We start from the raw sequence: 19,348 nt of genomic DNA on the forward strand, positions 1-19,348 counted from the left end.
TTTTATATAGCCTAGCTGGCCGAGTGGTCTAGGGCACTGGACTTAGTGCAGGTGGTGTTGCCATATATGTCACAGCGGTACGAGTTCGAGTCCCGCAGAGGGAACGACCAAAATCCTAACATCGTTGGGAATTTTTCAGACCTTTCTATACGTTAATATATCTTTCCTGTATCAATTTGATCCGATGTGGGCAGTGTAGCGAACAGAGTCGTCACATTCTGAGGCGTTTGTGTGTATATATATATATATATATATATATATATATATAACCATTTACCTTCGAATTGGAATTTTACCCAAAACAAGTATTGTATTCTCAGATTTAAAAGCCGCTTTACATATACACAAGTAAATTTATCTGTGCAAAATTGTTTCTCAAATATCATATTAAGGTGGATCTGAGTTGCTAATTTTGCATGTGATATACACAACAAAAATCTGGCCTCTATACAAAGGGTTTTCATTATCACTGAATAACATCAAACGCCATTTTGTTTATGTCCTAGCTTGGTTAACTGATGTACAAGCGCTTTGGTAGCTAGTTATAGGGATGTTTGTGGACATTTTTGTTTTAATTCAATATTGTAAGAGAAGTCAATGGCACCAAAATTCGAGCAGAAATGAAAAATTTCCTAGAATAAAGATTGAGAGAGAAAACAGAATCATGCAATAAAGAACATAAAATAAACAAAAGAATAACATAACAAAAACAAAGTTTTGAAAACGTTATAATACAATGATGATAAAATAAGAAATTGTAGATGAAAACTATATCTTATATTAGGATGCAGTCTATTCCCAACAGAAGGAAAGAAGTACTACCTCAAAAATGGTATGCACAAAAAAGTGCCTTCAACATCAATTTAACTTTATTTAATTTAACTCTTGAACAAACCTTACTCGATAACCTCTCATTCCTTGTTTCTGATTCAAAGTGGACTTCGGGAGAAAAATTGCTTCTGCATGAAATCCTGATCTTTCATTATTTTCTACTTCAAATGTTCAATGAGGAAATTGAAATGATCTTCACTATACTTGAATTAACAAAGAAATAGGGTGTAAGCTGTCTTCGAAACCATAAGACTAAAATTGAATCTGATATTGGTCCTGCATATTTACACAACAATAAGTGAGTATTTGAAGTAGAACCAAGTAAACAAATAACTAGCTAGATTTCCCGTAAAATCAAATGAATGTTCAATGACGTTATCATGTTTTGTCAAATGATTTGACGACACTTTTTGTTACATAATCTCCCTCCATGAGACTTTGATTAAATTCTTTTGGTTAACATCCAGAACTTGGATTCATTGATGACGTCTTCGTGTATACGAAATGCTTCCTTGATGGTGTATGCGATTTAATGTCATTTTATGTCTTTGTTATCCTATTTTATAAGAAACCGAAATCATACACCACCAACTATCTAAATAGTCGTACAAAGGAATAATTATGACGAGAATCGGGATAAAAAAAATATGACAATTCAAGGTCACCTGGTGGTCTTCAATGAACGGCGAGAAAACTCACACCACAGGGCATACTGCAACCGCCCTAAACAAAGTTTGGCGAAATCATTATACTTTTCCGTTTTAAGTCTGGTTACTGTGGAAAAAAATATTACACAATTAAACACATACTATAATCGGCGTCACAGAAATAAGATACTGTTAAAATTTGACTAAAAATATTTTCTACGACTTTATTGCATCTACCTCGTTTAACTTGCCGTAAATGACTTGTTCATTTGTTTAACCAAACGGCTTTTCCCTAAACACTGAATCGTTTAATTCCGGTGAGATTTTAATTCTCGGTCCCAATATTTACATTGTCAAAAGTCGGCCATGTTTACAGTGATTGGGTTGCTAGGAGATGTTGTTTAGATTTAATGGTTTGTCCAAAAACCGAAGAACCCATAATGCTTTTCGGCGCTAATTCGGATATCTCGGATTTATTCTACGCCGACATCGTACAACACCGAGAAGTTAATCAAGCAGACGATTGTCACCGGAGTTCGACAGGAACTTACGAACTTCGTTTGTAAACAAATCGTCCCGTAGAAACCAACATGGGGGATGTTAGTATAGGATTTTCCCGTAAGGATTTGTTACGCACGATTGCAGCCAACAAACGTTATGTATATATGCGAACTATCTTCTGATTAAATAAAAGAGAGACAACTCCAGCGGAAAGTCCGACAGTTTAAAATATTGAGCTTCAAATTGAAAATGTGCTGTGTGTGACTTCGAGTATACACGAGTGGATAATCTAGCCGTCGACTTTCAGAATTTTTTTTTGTCTCCTGTAAATATCATGTGTGTTATTATCTTATAATTTTCTACATTTCATACGTTAGTTTTGTTTATTGAATTAAAGTCAGGGAAAAAATGTATTTTAATTTTCCCATATTTCTCAGAAACGGTATACACTACAATGATAAATTGATCCATAACTTAAATGGAATGTTAACAAGTTTTCAACTTCAGATTCGGCTCATATCAACAGACATAACTTGTTTGATCGCTTTTGTCATTTACGTATGCGGTAGCCGTGCTTTATGAATTGGACGTTTTAATTTTGAACAAATTAAGCGATTAGGTGTGCTGAGATGACGTCAAGTACATGTAATATTTTTTTCTACCAAAGTGGGTATGTTTCGTTAATATGCAGAAATGATAAAGTTTTCGCCAATTGAATATGAAATTGATAGTTATAGAGATAGAAAGAACGAACAAAAGTCAAGATTTTATCTATATCATTGAAATATACTCACTCATTTTCAATGCACTTTTTTACTTTGCTTCTACTTCATCATGCACTTTAAAAAGCAGTCGTGTTAAGAAAAAAAAAATGGAAAAAGTTGAGTGTACTTCTGCATCTGTCCGTATAGAACTTGACATGTTCTGGAAAAAAGCTTCGATACTTTATAAACCTGAGCCTAACTTTTCTTAGATTATCAATTATACGTTTATGATGAACTTATGAATAAACGTATAAAAGGGCAGTATTTTCTTCTATTTCTTTTTGGAATTTATGAAAAGTTGTCCATTGCATTTGTTTGATGTGCATTTGTTTTCATCAAACATTTATGTGCATAAAATTCGCATTAATCCGGAAATTGTACGATCTATTAATGGAAGCCAAAGGCGCACACATATGGCCATTCCTATATTACAATTTGCCCTTTAACAAACGTCCCTTAACTAACATGGACTTGAGGTCATGAGATTGATCTATCAAATGCTAAATGCTAAAATAATGTACAAAAAACCATCTTTTATATTTTACTATTCATTGTAATACACTAAAAACCACAGGGGAAACAGGTTGCCATTATGGATTTCACAACCTATGGATCTATCGTATGACCTCAATTCCCTGTGCGTTAACTCCCTTCTCAAATTGATGTATTTATTTGAACTTTGATTCGTTAATGCAATTGCTTTTTGTGATATCCTTCATCTGACTACATTGTATGTATCAAATGTCTTTGTCATTTGTCATTACACAGATATATTGATATGGCAAAGCAAGTCATGGACACTTACAAATATGAACTTTATTATGATATGGATGGGTATTCTATGTTGTATTATGACATGCTACTGGAAACAAAACACTCTACATCTACTTCATATGGATCAAATTTCTTAATTGACATTGAGGATGCGAATGATGTAATTATTATACTTATATATTACTGCATTTGTCAAAATCCAAAGAATTGTAACAATGATAAAAGTCCTTGATATTAAGATAATTATAAGTACACGTTCATCATCAACTAAAGTTCAAATACTTTATAATTACCACATTGTTCCTCGTCTCTTTGATAAATTCAGGACTCAAAATAAAAGAAATATTCAAGATAAAAAAAAATCATAGTTCTAGTTAAAGCACGCGTTTGTTCCCGGTATATACAGATATATCAAATATAAAATATATATTTCTTCACCATGGCACAGACCTGTGCTTGTACACGTGGGGAGTATAAAATAACATAAATATGATTGTTTTTTTTAAAAAAATAACATTTTTTTTGCAAGCTGAACTGTTAGTGATGTATTCAAATGGTTACACAAGAACAGAATATCAGTATAAAACAAATATCAAGAAGATCTCATAAATCGATATTTGATTTGAAGAAAGAATAACTATTAAAATATTCAAGAAGATCTCATAAATCGATATTTGATTTGAAGAAAGAATAACTATTGAAATATTTACTTTTGCTTCGTTTATATGTTTCTTTGTTTTTGGAAATCCATATTGTTTACCTGTGTGGTGTCATATTTGCGCAAGAAGCGTTCATCCTTTTAAGTAATGGATATCAAGAATATGCCTTAATGATAAAGGCTACGGTTTCAAAATACAAAGAAATAATGAATATGAAATGAAATCCCACTGTTCTAGGCATTACTTTTTTCTATCTTCTCCTCAAAGGAAAATACCGCGGTACGTAACACATATTGATAAGTATTTTGTGTATTTTTTTTGTAATATGTTCGTTTATTTGGTTATGTTTTCAAATATAAGTAAATATTAATTTTATTTTCAAATAACACTTCTATATAGAGAAAGCAATAAGTTGAACATCAACCCTTTTAAATCAGAATCTTTTTTTCTGTAAGCAGGAACACTTACAAAATAAGCGATAGGAGAGTCAGTTCATAAAGATTCTTTAGAAACATGCATCATGATAGAAACGTCTTATATTAGTAGTAACAAAGTGTTCAGTGTCATATAATCCTACCTCTAAAATAAACGAAATAGAAAAAAATACGAAAAGAAACTCAGAAGTTAATTTTTATTTTAACAAGATGTGAATTTTTCCAACATTTTTCTAAAAGCAAAAAAAGACGTTTTCAAATATCTGAAGAGAAAAAGTTCCGGTGTTAAAGTGACTTCATACAAACTACTGTTAAAAGGTTGCAAGTTAAACTATTCATGTGCTTTCAATTGTAAGTTATGTGTCCGTTTGTAAACAGAGATACAGGGTTCATTTTTTTTGTCCACGATTAAAATTTTAATTTGGATATTTCTTTACGTTCATTGTGACTAGTTCGATCGCTACAACACGGTTTTACCTACTCTGTTATTTCAGTAAGCCACTTCCAAAGGCAAAGTGTCAGACACTGTATTTGTTGTTTGCATGTTAATTTTATTTTGTTCTTAATTGATTTTACGTTTTACTTATTCCGCTGGGTCGATGCAGCTGCTGGTGGACTGACCCCGAACTATATCAGATTTTAGTTATTTATATAAATATTTGTTTTCAGTATTACAAATCTAAAATAGTTAAAACACTATGGCCTCTGGTTATATTTTTCGTGATAAATGTTGAAGTCCTAGTGTATTATTATAATTTTATTGTCCTTTCGTGAGAGATCTTGTAAACACAATTTAGGTCAATGTATTGAAATAATACTTTATATTTCTATTTTCATATAACAAAAAAATATGTACAAAATCCTAAGTTAAAATCAGACTGAAATCCACTGAAGATACTATACGAATCAAATATATTTATTTGTTAATTTGTTTTCAGAACTTAACACCATGCAATTGTTTACTGTTTTAGAGATTATGTTACTTTTAATGATGGTTCTAGTTATCGGACAAACGTTGGGTTACGATTACAACAGGAATTTTTTTTTAATGTTTGTACTTAGATATATGATAAAGAAAAACACAATATTTGTACTGAATATTGTTCATACGAAAGTTTTAATAATCCTGTAGATGAGAAATTACTTTGAAAATAAAATTGACGGGGAAATTAGAAGGAAAAAAATAGTTTTTTTATTACCTTTCATATCAATTTAATCTACATTTGTTATATCATATGATAAAGCTGCAACATTACAACATAAATATGAATGAGTAATCAAGAGAACAAAGGTTTTAGCGGTAATCAAACGACATACACAAGAAAGAGCATAGAGTAACTAAAATCATACATACAAAGTAACAAAAGCAAATGAGCAACTCGGACTCCACTGGGAGCATGGACCAGGAGCACCGGGTAAGCGTCTTCTGCTTTTCTAGAAAAACACATAAATATTAGGATATGTATGTCTCCTATACAAGTTTGTTTTGTTTTCACCTGTAGTGCTTTTGTATGTAACGTGAGTACACAGGAATAACTACTTTGCTGCACTTAAATATGATGTTTTGGGGTCAACTGCAGCCTGCCCTGCTGCCTAAGGGCTTACTCGACGTTCATTGAAGACCAATGGGTGGTCATGGGCTGACATTTTCACTCGCCCATCTGTTGTTGTCTTTTTTACATTAGCACTATACCTATTATCGTAATACGGTATTGATATGACCAATCCCAACAAACTTAAATGAAGATTAAAGGTTGCTTACATAAGGGCTGATTTGATTCATTTCTTTTTTAATATCTATTTGACTGGCAATAGCAATTCTCTTTGAATAATATACTTTTAATGTGCTATGTATGTGCTTGCCAGTCCTTTATTTCACTTTCGCATACTACATGTATATTTGGTTTTCAACATTTTACATTACAGACTTTGTATAATTGATGTTTCTTTTTTCAGGTGCAAAATGTGGATATTATTGTTAGCTGAAGGTTACATGCTATACATGCCGTGACACCAGAGATACACAAGGTTCCTGTAAAATGTATTCTAAATTTTAACAAAACCATATTGATGTATGAATATTTAATTCAGAATTAAAATATTTTTATTTTCACTGAAAATATTTGTATGATTATTGGGAGAATTAGCATCTTGCCAGTTTAAATATCTGTACACGTTTAGCTAAAATTTAAATATGAAAGAGACGTATTAAAAAATCTAATTTAGTAAAATCCTAAAATTGATTATAATTATAACAAGGCATTTCAATATCAAATTAAATTAATATTATGTCTTATGATACTCAACTAAGTAAGAATTGTTTACAAATTTACAAAGCAAACTTGCGTGAAATTGATAACAACACTGTCTGTACTAAACCCACAACCAAAAACCAGTCGGTCAGTTAACTGATATTACAATGTAGCTTTAGGTAATTGGCTAAAACGACCTTTTTGTTATAATCCAAGGTTATATTTTCGTACTTGTAATCCATGACGACGCATTTTTTTTTTTTATCTTATTCACGTAAGGCATATTGTGCTCCAATTATGTGACGCAATTGTTGTATTTTTTGCATGCTAAAAGTGTATGTCAACCATTTTTTTTTGAAAATTTTCAATTTGTTTCTTTACCAATCATTAGTATAAAATCCTCAAACAGAGAGAGACAATTTGTTGAATTTGTGGGAATTTGCAAATTGCGTTGAAAAACAAAAAGTTACAATACCCATTTAAATAAAGCTAAGCTGTATGTTTTGTTTTGTTTTGTTTTGTTTTGTTTGTTTGTTTTTTGTTGTTATTTTGTTTTCTCTTGTTTTTTTTTACATTAGACAAAACGAAACCAATATAATATGATAGCCAATATTTTAATATAATAGTATGCCACATTAAAAAAAAAAAAATCTTGAAGGAACAATTTGTAACAAAATCGCGTATGGTCCTCTGAATCCTTATGCTAAATCATGATCATTTTTATTCAGAAATGAAATCGCACAGCATTAATTGTATTTGGGTTTCTATGCATATTTATTGATAAAAAACAGTGCATTGTCATTTCAAGATTGGGTGGTATAATTATCGTGAAATTTGGTCAACTGTACTTGATATGATTACTTTTCAACACGGTTATCTCTCATTTAAATTAAAGCTGAGAATTTGTACTTTAAAATCATATTTGTAATTTACTACAAAAGGGTATGAACATTGTATACATGTATGAGTAATTTTCCTCCATGATGTCAGTAAGCAGAAAAGGTAAAAATGAGGATTTTCATATCACTTATTCAAGTCATTTTTGTGAAGAACTTCTACAATCATCGTACCTGTACCATAAAAATGAGTTTGAAAGGCTCATATTCAAAGTTTCACAACTTTAAGATGTCATTTTTAACATGTAGAGTAATGGAAACGTTAGACGTGTTGGTAAGACAATAAAAGAAATCATGGCATATTCCAGAGAATTGCATAATTTGGTGCCTTTCCTGCAACTAGTCATTTTTTTTTCTATTTTCACATATTATCTGGATAGTGGCGTTGGTAATATAGCTTTAGTATCAGAGGTGCATTGTGCAAGACATTGTTAAATAAATAAATAAAAACAAAACAAACAAAAGAAAAAAAACCAAAACATAGCAACCATTATTTTGACGTTATCGCTGAAAGAATTTACGCCCTTGCTTGCGATATTCAAAGTACTCCAATAGTCATAAAACACTAAGAATCAAACAGTGATAAAATAGGCATGATATTTATTCTTGAAGTATGTCCTTCTTTTATACTGATCAATAATATTAAGTACTACTACTTCTTGAAATACCATAAATATCAAATTGGTATTTTAAGTCAGCTTTTATTGGCATTTTATGTAATTTTGGGGAAATAATAAAGAGAGTTGAAAATTAAAATCGTCTCAACAAATATACTGAACACAAACAGAAAAGAAACAAGGTCATTCTTGTTACTCACTCCAATGAAAGCAGAGAAGCATTTGAGATGCAAAATACATTTTTCCAACATTCCAAAGCGAGATTAAAATCATTGCAGAAAGAGATATATTTGTACCTCAATGTGGCAAAATCGTAGATATTTGATGTAAATAAGCAAGTTGATTCTTTCTTAAACTTAATCAAAATTGATAAATATTTCATTTCATTTTCACTTTTGTTCCAAAATGCATACTACATTAGTTATTTCATGTTCTTTTTTGTGTGTGTTCTCTTTGCCTAGTAGTTATCCTTGGATTATCTACTTTTTTAATTACCGTTTAAAAGAATATTCACTTGATTTCCATTAAACACTCAAATTGTTTTTCAAGGTACATGTACATTTGTTTGAAAATTTTGATCTTTTTTAGAAAAAAAACTTCTGTTAACAATATTGTTTCTTTTCTTGATTACAAGCTTTAAATTATTTGCTTGTGTTCTTTTTTTTTAATTATTCATGCTTTGTCATTTTTTTTTATTCTTTATTAAAAATCAAATAAATAACGTAAAAAACTACTATTGAATTTATTTATTTAAAACAAAGGCCATTTGATTAAGTCGATACTAAATAAGTGCTGTTAAATTTAAGTCATTGCAGGGTAACAACACATACTAGTCTTTCTCCAAATGATCAATGTTTTCGTGTAAGTTCTGTAAAAAAAAAACAATTAATTCTTTTTTTTCATCAAGATACATGCACACATACTTAAACATATCTGTGTACTCATGGGAAACAGCATTAAATAAAACAACACAAAAAAAAAAAAAAAAAAAAAAAAAAAAACAGCTTTAAGAAAAATATCGAAAACAAACGCCTAAAGAGCGATTTAAGTACCATGTAGTATGTAGACAGAAAACAAAGTACTGTTGCGGTGTTTCTCTCGTAGTTAAATATATATATATATGTGTGTGTGTGTGTGTGTGTGTGTTTGTGTGTTTATTTTATTGATTGTAAAGTTTAAGAATTTTTAAAACTATATATTAGTTATTGAAATATATTAGAAACATACAAAATGGCATAGCTGGGAATTCCATTAAACGATTTTCTTTCCACATCCTCCTGTTATAACGTTCTCCATTCGTTTGTCCGACAATTAGTACCATGGCAACCACTAAAACAATCTGTATTATCTTGAACATCTCCATTGATTTGATTTCTGTAAATATCGATTTTTTCCTGAATGACCTTTTACAATCATTTTTGAAATGATACATTACTACTTAAGCAATATTTGATCACAAAATAAAAGCATTTTGCCAATGGCAGAACTGGTTTCTACAAATGTGGAAAATTATATTAGAGCACCCCTCCAAAATAAGGAAATTAATCCAAAACAGTCATACATACTCAACAGTAAACAACCAATCAAACTGCTAAACACAAAGCAACAAATTAATCAATAATACATTGTTTAATTTTACACAATGTAAGACCTTCCTTTAATACTAGGCTCTCATTATACTCTTTTATCATTGCTGTATTTGTCGTTTTCCACTTCTAACCATAAGCGCCCAGTCTTTTGAAAAGAGACATGATATATTTGTTCACATTTTGCTTTTGAAAAGCGACTAGAATAAGCAATATATTTAGCGCAGTGTAAGCAAGAAACAGTTAACATTAAATATTTCTAAACTGCTCCGTGTGCAATATAACCTCAAAACAATTTTTGAAACAAGTGTATTACAAGTTTTAGCTTTTGATATACAATAAAAGTGTAAGCAAATGAACCAAGATTCAAGCCAAAGTCAAAACTAGACAATTGACAACATTCAAAATGTACACCATAAGGAACGTAGAATAACATGGAATAACGTAGAAACAAAAGTAAATGAGCAACCAACTCGAATCATGGACCTGGTTGCGTAAGTAGGGTAAGGGTAGTTTGCTTTTTTTTTAGAGAAACTCGCTGAGGTTGTCATAGAATCTTTGATCCCGTGTAGACATTTTACCTGACATTTTGGACATGAACTTGTTTCACAGGAGAGGTAGAAAAATTGGTTGGCGAGAATTTACTTGCCGGCGAGAACTATTCCTTGATCAGTAATCATATAAACAATCAGAAATAGTTAAGACTCACAATGATTATATGTAAACTCACAAACATTCAAAAGATCTAACAGTGTCTTAAGCAACTTTTCACATGTGTACTAAACTAAATAATAACTGCATAATATGATTAAATATTATTGGTGTTTGACTTATTGCTGTCTGTATAATAAACACCAATAAACAACAAACAAACAAACAAAAAAGTCATCTTCATACTCAAATGAACAAATAATTAAGCAACAGCAAACGTAGAATATATTTCAGTCTTACCTGGTAACGAATTGATTCTGATATTAGAAACCGGAGAGATAATACCTAGATCAGTGGATGCGTCCTTTTTTATATCCATGATTTCGTGTACATTTTGAAACATTTGCCTTGATCTTCGATGCATGCATTATATCCTTCACCTGACTATAGAGAGATTGAGCCTTGCATACAGATGACATCAACCTAGTAAAATATCAAATTTAGGGAATGTGAGAACAAAGTAATGTGACAAACGTTAAAAGCAAAAGTTCTTTTAATCAAAATTATCTTGAAATCTGATTTATGTTGTATGTTTTTAATTTGTTTCAGACAAAATAAAAACCAAGACAAAAACTTCTAAATTTTTAATGTTGCTTTAATGTTTACATTTTGAATATACCATAAACAGATCTAGATTATAAAAATAGGATATGTGATGGGAACGCAAGATAGACAGTTTTTTGAAATGTTCATCTAGAATGGGTGCAATGTAGATATATTTTGTGTAAAATTTGAGAGAAATTACTGTCTCTACTGCAAACCGCCTAAATCTACCCCTGACAACTCATGCTTTGCGAATTTTAGAGGGGCGCACGCCCACCTCGCCCCCGCCCGAATCCACTCCTGACAAACAACATTAAAGATAAAGAAAAAACGTCTAACAGGTTCCAAGTTGTATTTGTACATATAATAAAATATGAAAAATTGTAAAGGGCCTACCGAAATGGTCAGGGAAAAGGTCCACTGATTATAGCAGTTTGTTTGGCGTTGGAGAATAAATATTTTCATATTTATTCGAAATTGTTTTTGTCAGATTAATACATTATTTAAAAAAAAATAAATAAAAACAAACGATAGTGTAGATGAAATTGCCAGATTAAAACTATTTATTTACCATTCTGAAACATAATGTAAAGAGTGACACGTGTGATTCTATACAATGTTGATTCAAATTCGTTCCCTGTAACCAGGGTATACGTACAATATTTTACAGATAAAAAAAACATATTCTATTTTATTTTTAATCCAATAAAAATGTTTTGCATCAACCCAAAATGTTATATTAGAAAACAGAGTTTCATACCAACACCTGTTGAAATTTTGATATATTAATTCTCCTGAAACAAGGAAAATGTGTTCCCAATAATCCATATACAATAGAATATGGACATTTTCAATATACAAATTACATACGTTTCATATCTAGGCTATAAGCAATAAGATGGTCTCGTCCGAGCCATAAATAATTGCTTATCTAAATATTTGAGTATATGTTACTAAAAGTTTATAAAATTGCAATAATTTTATACTTTCTCAGACCAATGAAAATGTTTTTGCAATGTACCATGTATGATAATTTATATTTTTCATCACAAAAATGCAATATTTTCTTTTTTAGACAAAGAAGATGGTATCGCATAAGTTACAAAAGCTATATTATTTCAAAGTAGAGTACTTTTAGCACTACTTTATGAAATTTTGTATTTTTATTCACCTGGAACAAAGAAAATGTAATTCCATTTATCCATATACAACAAATATGGATTTTACACGAATAGAACTTTTTTTTTCACATTCAGAGTAATTAGATCGTATTGCATCAGTAAAAAATAATTTGTTATTTAAAAATATAGTATATTGTACCCCAATATTATAAAATTCCAGTATTATTATAATCCTAGACCAGAAAATGTTTCCGCATTGTACTATGTAAAGTAAATGTGGATTTTTTTCATCTTACATTTTTAAGAAGTGAGTTGGTATCGTTTTTTTATAGAGAAATAGCTTAATTACTTCAAAATAGAGTATTTTTACCATATTCAGAGTAATTAGATGGTATGGTATAAATCAAAAGTACTTTATTAATTAAAACGTATGTATATTTTAACCCAGTTTGATTAAATTTTAATATTTGTATTCTCCAAGACCAATATAAATGATTTTGCAATGTATCATGTATAATAAAATGGACATTTATCGTATCAAAAAAGCAACTTTTACTTTTTAAGAGCTAAATTACTTCAAAATTGAGTATGTTTTACCAATACCTTATGAAATTTTGATATTTTATTTTCTTGGAACAAGGAAACTATTTCCTAATGATCCATATACTTCAAATTTGACATTTTGCACACGAAAATAACACTTTTTTTTTCATATTACAAGCAATATGATATCAGAATAGGAAAAGTTTCCAGCATCATGCAATACGACATGAGATCCTCATCTTTCCAAGTAACAGATACACTTGACATGTCCATGACTTGTTTTGCTTGAAACACATCAGCACTAAATTTATTCTTGTTTTCATTTAACTACTATGTAGAAACATCTGGGATATCATTCAGTCGACTGCACGAAAAGGTTTAATATAAAGTAGTCCAAAATTGATACAAAATAACATTGTTCAATAATGGGGATTAAAAGTATCATAAAATTGTGTTTAAAGTAATATAAGCGAGCACCGTGAGCTGCAACATGCTTTCAATTCCAATGTTTACCTCAAGTTAAATACTTTTTAGTTACGCGGGTCCGTTTTATTGATTGTCAGGGAATTATAAAGGGGTACACACAGCTCTTTAATGGTATTAACTTCGAAGTTATACCTTATACCATCCCTCATTCGTCATAGAAAAAGCCCCATCCTTAATACAATTCACATTACATTTTTTATTGAATAAATACATTATCAGATTAAATTATATATTTTTTTATTTTTTCTACATTTTAGCTGTTACTTTTAATTAATTTAATACATTTTTTTCATATGAATAAATATTTTAAAAATAATCCGCTTCCTCTCTATTTAAATTCGCAATCCCCTATATACCATAGAATGTGACGCTTTCCCCATACAAGTATTATTTAAGTACCGGTGATTGTTGGCAGCCTGGCCGAATGCGATTCATTCACACATAACAAGGAAATCTTAGTGTAAAATAAAAACAAAATGTGTTTATATTTATATATCATTTTATATTGGTTTCGTTTTGCCTCATGAAAAAAGAGAAACACACAACAAACAAACAAACAATCAAGCAAACGAACAAACAAAACAAAACAAAACATACAACTTAGCTTTAATTAAATGGGTATGGTAACTTTTTATTTTACCTGCAATATGGAAATTCCCACATCCACCACATCTGTCATGGATTTTATTGAAATTTGGCAAAATTAATCCTTAAAATCTGTCCTATCATTCCGCATATTGGTTTCTCTCCAAATTATCACACTTCAAAGTTAGACCCTGATGTACTGAAGAAAAGAAGAAAACCAATAAGTTCTTCTTTTTTCATCTAAATACATGCACACATACGTAAATATATTTGTGTAACCATTGTAAACAAATTAAAAACTGACAGAAAGAATGTCATGAACAAACACCTTAAAAACTATTGAAAGTATCACAAAGTATCTATATGGATAACAAAGCGTTGTAGTGGTGTAAGGGAAAAAAGGTTAATGTAATTGATTATATTTTTAGATTAAAATATAGTTTATCACCGAAAAAAGCAACAGTAATGAAGAAACATATTGAATGGCTAGGGGCATTTCTACAAAACGACAACCATCTGCTACGACGTTGTACCTTCGTCTGTCCGCAAACTAGTGCCAAGAGTGCCAAGACCACTACTAAAACATTCCGTCTTATCTTGAACATCTCCATTCAGCTGATTTGTGAAAATATCGATTCATTACTGAATGACCTTTTATAAACCTGTTTGAAATTGATATATTTTTATAAAGCAAAATCTAATCACAAAACAAAAGCATTTTACAAATGGCCAAACTGAGATATACATGTGTGCTAAATTATATTAAAGCACCCTTCAAAGAAAAGAAAAAAATCCAAAACAGCTATACATAGTCAACAAAACAAATGGTCCGTTAATACTGAATCCCCACTTTAACTTTGAAATACCAACACACATCAACCGACAAATCACTTCATTATTTGGTCTAACACAATTTAAAGATATATTTTGCTATAACTGGACTCTTTCATCAGTGATGTTTTTATCGTTTTTCCGATGTTAACAACAAGCTTCAAGTCTTTAGAATAAAGACATGATATATCAGTTCACATTTTCCCTCAACAAAGGGCAGTAAAAGCAAAGTGCAGTTAATATGGAATTTATTCTGAAACTGCTCCGAGTGCAATATAACTTCAAAACAAATCTATTACAAGTTTATAGCTTTAACTAAAAGAGAGTAATCAAGGGAACTAAAATTCTAACGGAAATAAAAAGAATGGACAATCAATTGACAGGGAAAACCTACACATACACAACAAACAAAGTAGAATAACCTTAAATAACATAAAAACAAATGCAAACGAGCAACTCAAACCATGAACCAGATTGCTTAGTGTAGACTATGAAACATTACATAAATATATTTACCTGATTGAGATAAACTTAAACTTAAAAAAAAGATAACATCAACAAAAAATGAAACGTAACAAAAACAAAACAAAACAGAAAGAAAAAGAAAGCAGGTCAACTTTATACACAAATGAACAAATAAAAACGTGACAGCAAACACAAAATACATTCCAAAATTAACTGTTTGCAATTTGATATTGATATTAGAAATTAGTGAGGTAATACCTAGATCACTGGATGCGTTCTGTTTTATATCCTTGATTTCATGTACAATTTAAAACCTTTGCCTTGAACTTTGTTGCATGTATGATATCCTTCATCTTAAAGATTGAACATGACACACTGACGACATCAGGCTGGTAAAATATCTAATATCTAAGAACGAATAAACGAGACAAAAGTTAATATCGAAAGTTCTTATATTCAATTTCATCTTAGAGTTAAATTTAGGTTGTATTGTTGTATAAGTAACATCAATGAAGTATTTCCTTTACGATGGTTAAATAATAAAAAAAAATAATAATAATAATAAAAAACAAGTATATGTGCTTACTTTATTGTTTTTATATTGTAAGACTTATTATTACGATCAACTACATATTGCGTTATATCAGAAACTTACTAAATTGGACAGGCCTGGGCTCTTTCACAAAAACGATTTCATTCTGACATCCTCCTGTTGTGACGTACTCCATTCGTTGGAGCGACAGGAAGTACCATGGCAACTTGAACAATTATCTTTAATAACTTAAAAATCTCAATTGTTTTTATTCCTGAAAACTATCAATATATCAACCGTGTTTAAAAAAAGTAAAACAGCAACCAAAAAAAAAACCTGGAGCATGGACCAGTTGCACCAAGAGAGCAAGCGTTCTCTGCTTTTCTGAAAACATCCACAGAGTTGCTCATACAATGATAAATCTTTTGTTGACGAAAACAAAAAAACTATTTCACGTTTAACAAATCGATGTTTTAATTAACTTCTGAAATGTATACCTGCCTTGGTCGGATTCCACTTTTAATTGAATTATAAAAAAAATGTAATATAACTGACAATTTCTGCCTATAAAATAAACACAAACACAACTGAAAAAAAAACAAATGACAAAAAGAATCAAACGAAATAACAACAACAACAATAATAATAATAATAAAAGAAGAACAAGAGGAAAGAAAAACAAAAACAAATAACAATACAATATTTCAAAATTACCTGCTTACGAACTAATTCTAATATTAGAAACTGGAGGGATAATGCCGAAATCACTGGATCGTTTTGTTTTATATCCCTGATATTGTGATCTTGAAACTTTTGTCTTGATCTTTGATACATGCATGATATCCTTATTCTGAGTATAAAGATATTAAACTTTTTAGACAGATGACATCAAGCTGGTAAAATATCAAATTCGAAGAACGTAAGAACGTATAAACGAGACAAAAGTTAATATCGAAACCTCAAATATTTAATATTATTCTGAAATTTGCTTTAGGTTGTATGGTTTAAATTTGTCTCAATGAGAACAAAGCAAAAAAAAAAAAAAGAAAAAACAAACAAACAAAACAAAACAAAACAAAACAAAAAACAAAAAAAAACAAGAAAAGGTTTGGTTTTAATTTGTTTTGAACAAAATTAAAAACAAGACTAGAATTTCTGTTTTAGGAGATGTGGTGTGATGGCCAATGAGATAGTCATCCAATAAACGAACACTGCACCTCATGTTCCTAGCTTTGGACACAGTTAGTTGTTTGTTTTTTTTACTTTTTTATGTATTATTTTGGATATATTGTGTTCCGTTTATCCGACACAGTATTTGAATTGTATTCACAGATTCCTTTCTTATTTATGAAACACACATGAAAATCATTCGTGCAAAACGTACGTGTGAGCATGTTTGGTACATTTAGTTATATAAATTCAACCTAAATATATATTTACAGTATATAATGCTGATATATGGACTCATTAACGTGGTATAGATAATAAAAAAAACTTAAATATGCTGTTGAATGTATTTGTATGACACAAGGATGATTTCAGTACTTTAAAAGGAGGATCCAAAATAAGTGCTGTAAAATTTAAAAGTCATTGTATGGCATTAACACACACTGGTTTCTCTCCAAATGATTACTGTTTAAAGTTCAAAAACTGAGGGGAAAAAAGAAATTTAATTAGTTCTTTTCTTTCATCTAAATATATGCTCACATACTTAAACATAACTGTGTACCCATGGTTAAGAAATCATTTATCGCTAAAAACAAAAATAAAGATATCATGAACAAACGCCATAAGAAAAAGTAAAAGTATCACAAAATATCTAGTAAGAAAAACGAAGTACTGTAGTGATTTTAGGGGAGGGGGGAATGGATATTGTAATTGATTATGAAATTAAGATTTAAATATGATTTATCTCCGAGAAAAGCTGCAGTAATAAAGTTTTCGTCTTTTCTGGTAGTTAGAAAAAATATAGAAACCTTAAATATATACACATTTTATTGTTTGTATACTTAAAGACTTATTATAACTGTAAACTAGTTATTGTAGTATATTATAAACATACTGTCTGTGCAAACCGGGCGGGAGCCCTTCGACAAAAAAACTTCCTTCCGACTTCCTCCTGATGTGACGCTCTCCATTCGTTTTTCCGACAGCAAGCGCCATGACAACTAGAACTAAAATATGTATTAACTTGAACATCTCTATTGTTTTGATCTCTGAAAAATATCAATATATCAAACGTTTTCTTACTTGGATACTGTTTTCAAACGTTTAAAAAAATATGAAATTGAGGACATTTGTAATGAAACAAAACATATATTGCACAACAAAATTATTATTTCTATGGCAAAACTAACTTATGCATATATGGGTAATTATTTCAAATGAAAAAAAACCAAACAAACAAACAAACAAAAAACACAACAATAACAACAAACAATAAAAAATACACACTAAACAAAAGAAAAACCGTAAATATTGAACAGCATAAAAAACTTGGATGAACTTTCACACACCAACAAACAGAAACAATTCAATACTACAATGCTTGGTCCAACGATATGACATTTTTACACTATGCTCTTGTTGTACTCACGTATCAGTTCTGTATTTATCATTTCGCCGGTGTTAACAATAAGCTTCCAGCTTAGTGACTGAAGACGTAATTTATTCGTTAATATTGTGCTTTTGAAATGCGATTAAATGAATATAAATGAGCCTAGCAATACATTGTGTTCAATGAAAGCAAGATACAGTTTGCATGGAATATGTTCTTAAGGATAATAAAGCTTTAAAATAATTTTATAGCGAGTTAATTTCAATTTTATAGCTTTTGCTATGCAATATAGATTAATTATCGAAAGAACAAAGATTCGAGCGGAATCAAAACATCGAACATACCCGAGGGAAAGTGATATGACCAAAATAACAAGGAAAAAAGTAAATGAGCAACCAACTCGGAGTCCACAAAAACACTGAGATCATGAACCGAATGCACCGGTAGGATAAGCGTCTTTAGCTTTTCGGTAAACAAAAATAATATATGTTGTGAAGTGACTCAAATTAAACGCAAATAAAAACAATGATTAAGTGAACACTAGACACGTTTAAAAAGTTAAAAGGAACTACATACAAATGAAAATATAAATAAAACTTTAAAAAAAATAAAGAATATGAGGCAACATTTTCGGCCTTACGACCTTCTGCCAGAAGAAAAAGTATTGAGGGGAAAACTGTCGATCCCTACCACAGAGACAAGGTGCCCTCCAAAATTGATCTTGGTCATTACAAATTATGCAAATATAATGACTATAAAGAAATTGAACTTTGCAAAAAGGAGGCATCAAGCCGAAAAATCTCAAATTCGGATACGCACGAATGTTTCAAGGAGACGAAAGTTGAAATAGAAAGTTCTTTTATTTAAGTCAAATTAAGGCTGTATGGTTTAAAATGTGCGCATAGTAGTTGAAGAAGCATGAATCTATAAAATAAAATAGAGATCAAGATAATTAAGCAGGGACACATTAAATGCTCCATGGTACAAAATGTAGTTTACCAGAAATTTTATCA

The 19,348-nt window shown here is 30.2% G+C and overlaps 1 long non-coding RNA gene across 1 annotated transcript; it reads right to left on the reverse strand.

Annotated features, from left to right (window-relative positions):
- Window positions 1–9,082: 9,082 nt before the first annotated feature.
- On the reverse strand, window positions 9,083–11,131 carry LOC148613749 (uncharacterized). The gene is made up of 3 exons (XR_015923151.1): window positions 10,913–11,131; window positions 9,603–9,749; window positions 9,083–9,243 (listed from the first exon to the last, which is right to left on the reverse strand). It is a non-coding gene; the product is annotated as an uncharacterized LOC148613749 (long non-coding RNA).
- Window positions 11,132–19,348: the final 8,217 nt, after the last annotated feature.

This window comes from Perna viridis, chromosome 6, assembly GCF_037379345.1.
Source record: "Perna viridis isolate PV_CMFRI_1.1 ecotype Kerala chromosome 6, ASM3737934v1, whole genome shotgun sequence".
In the NCBI taxonomy this organism is placed as follows: Eukaryota; Metazoa; Mollusca; class Bivalvia; order Mytilida; family Mytilidae; genus Perna; species Perna viridis.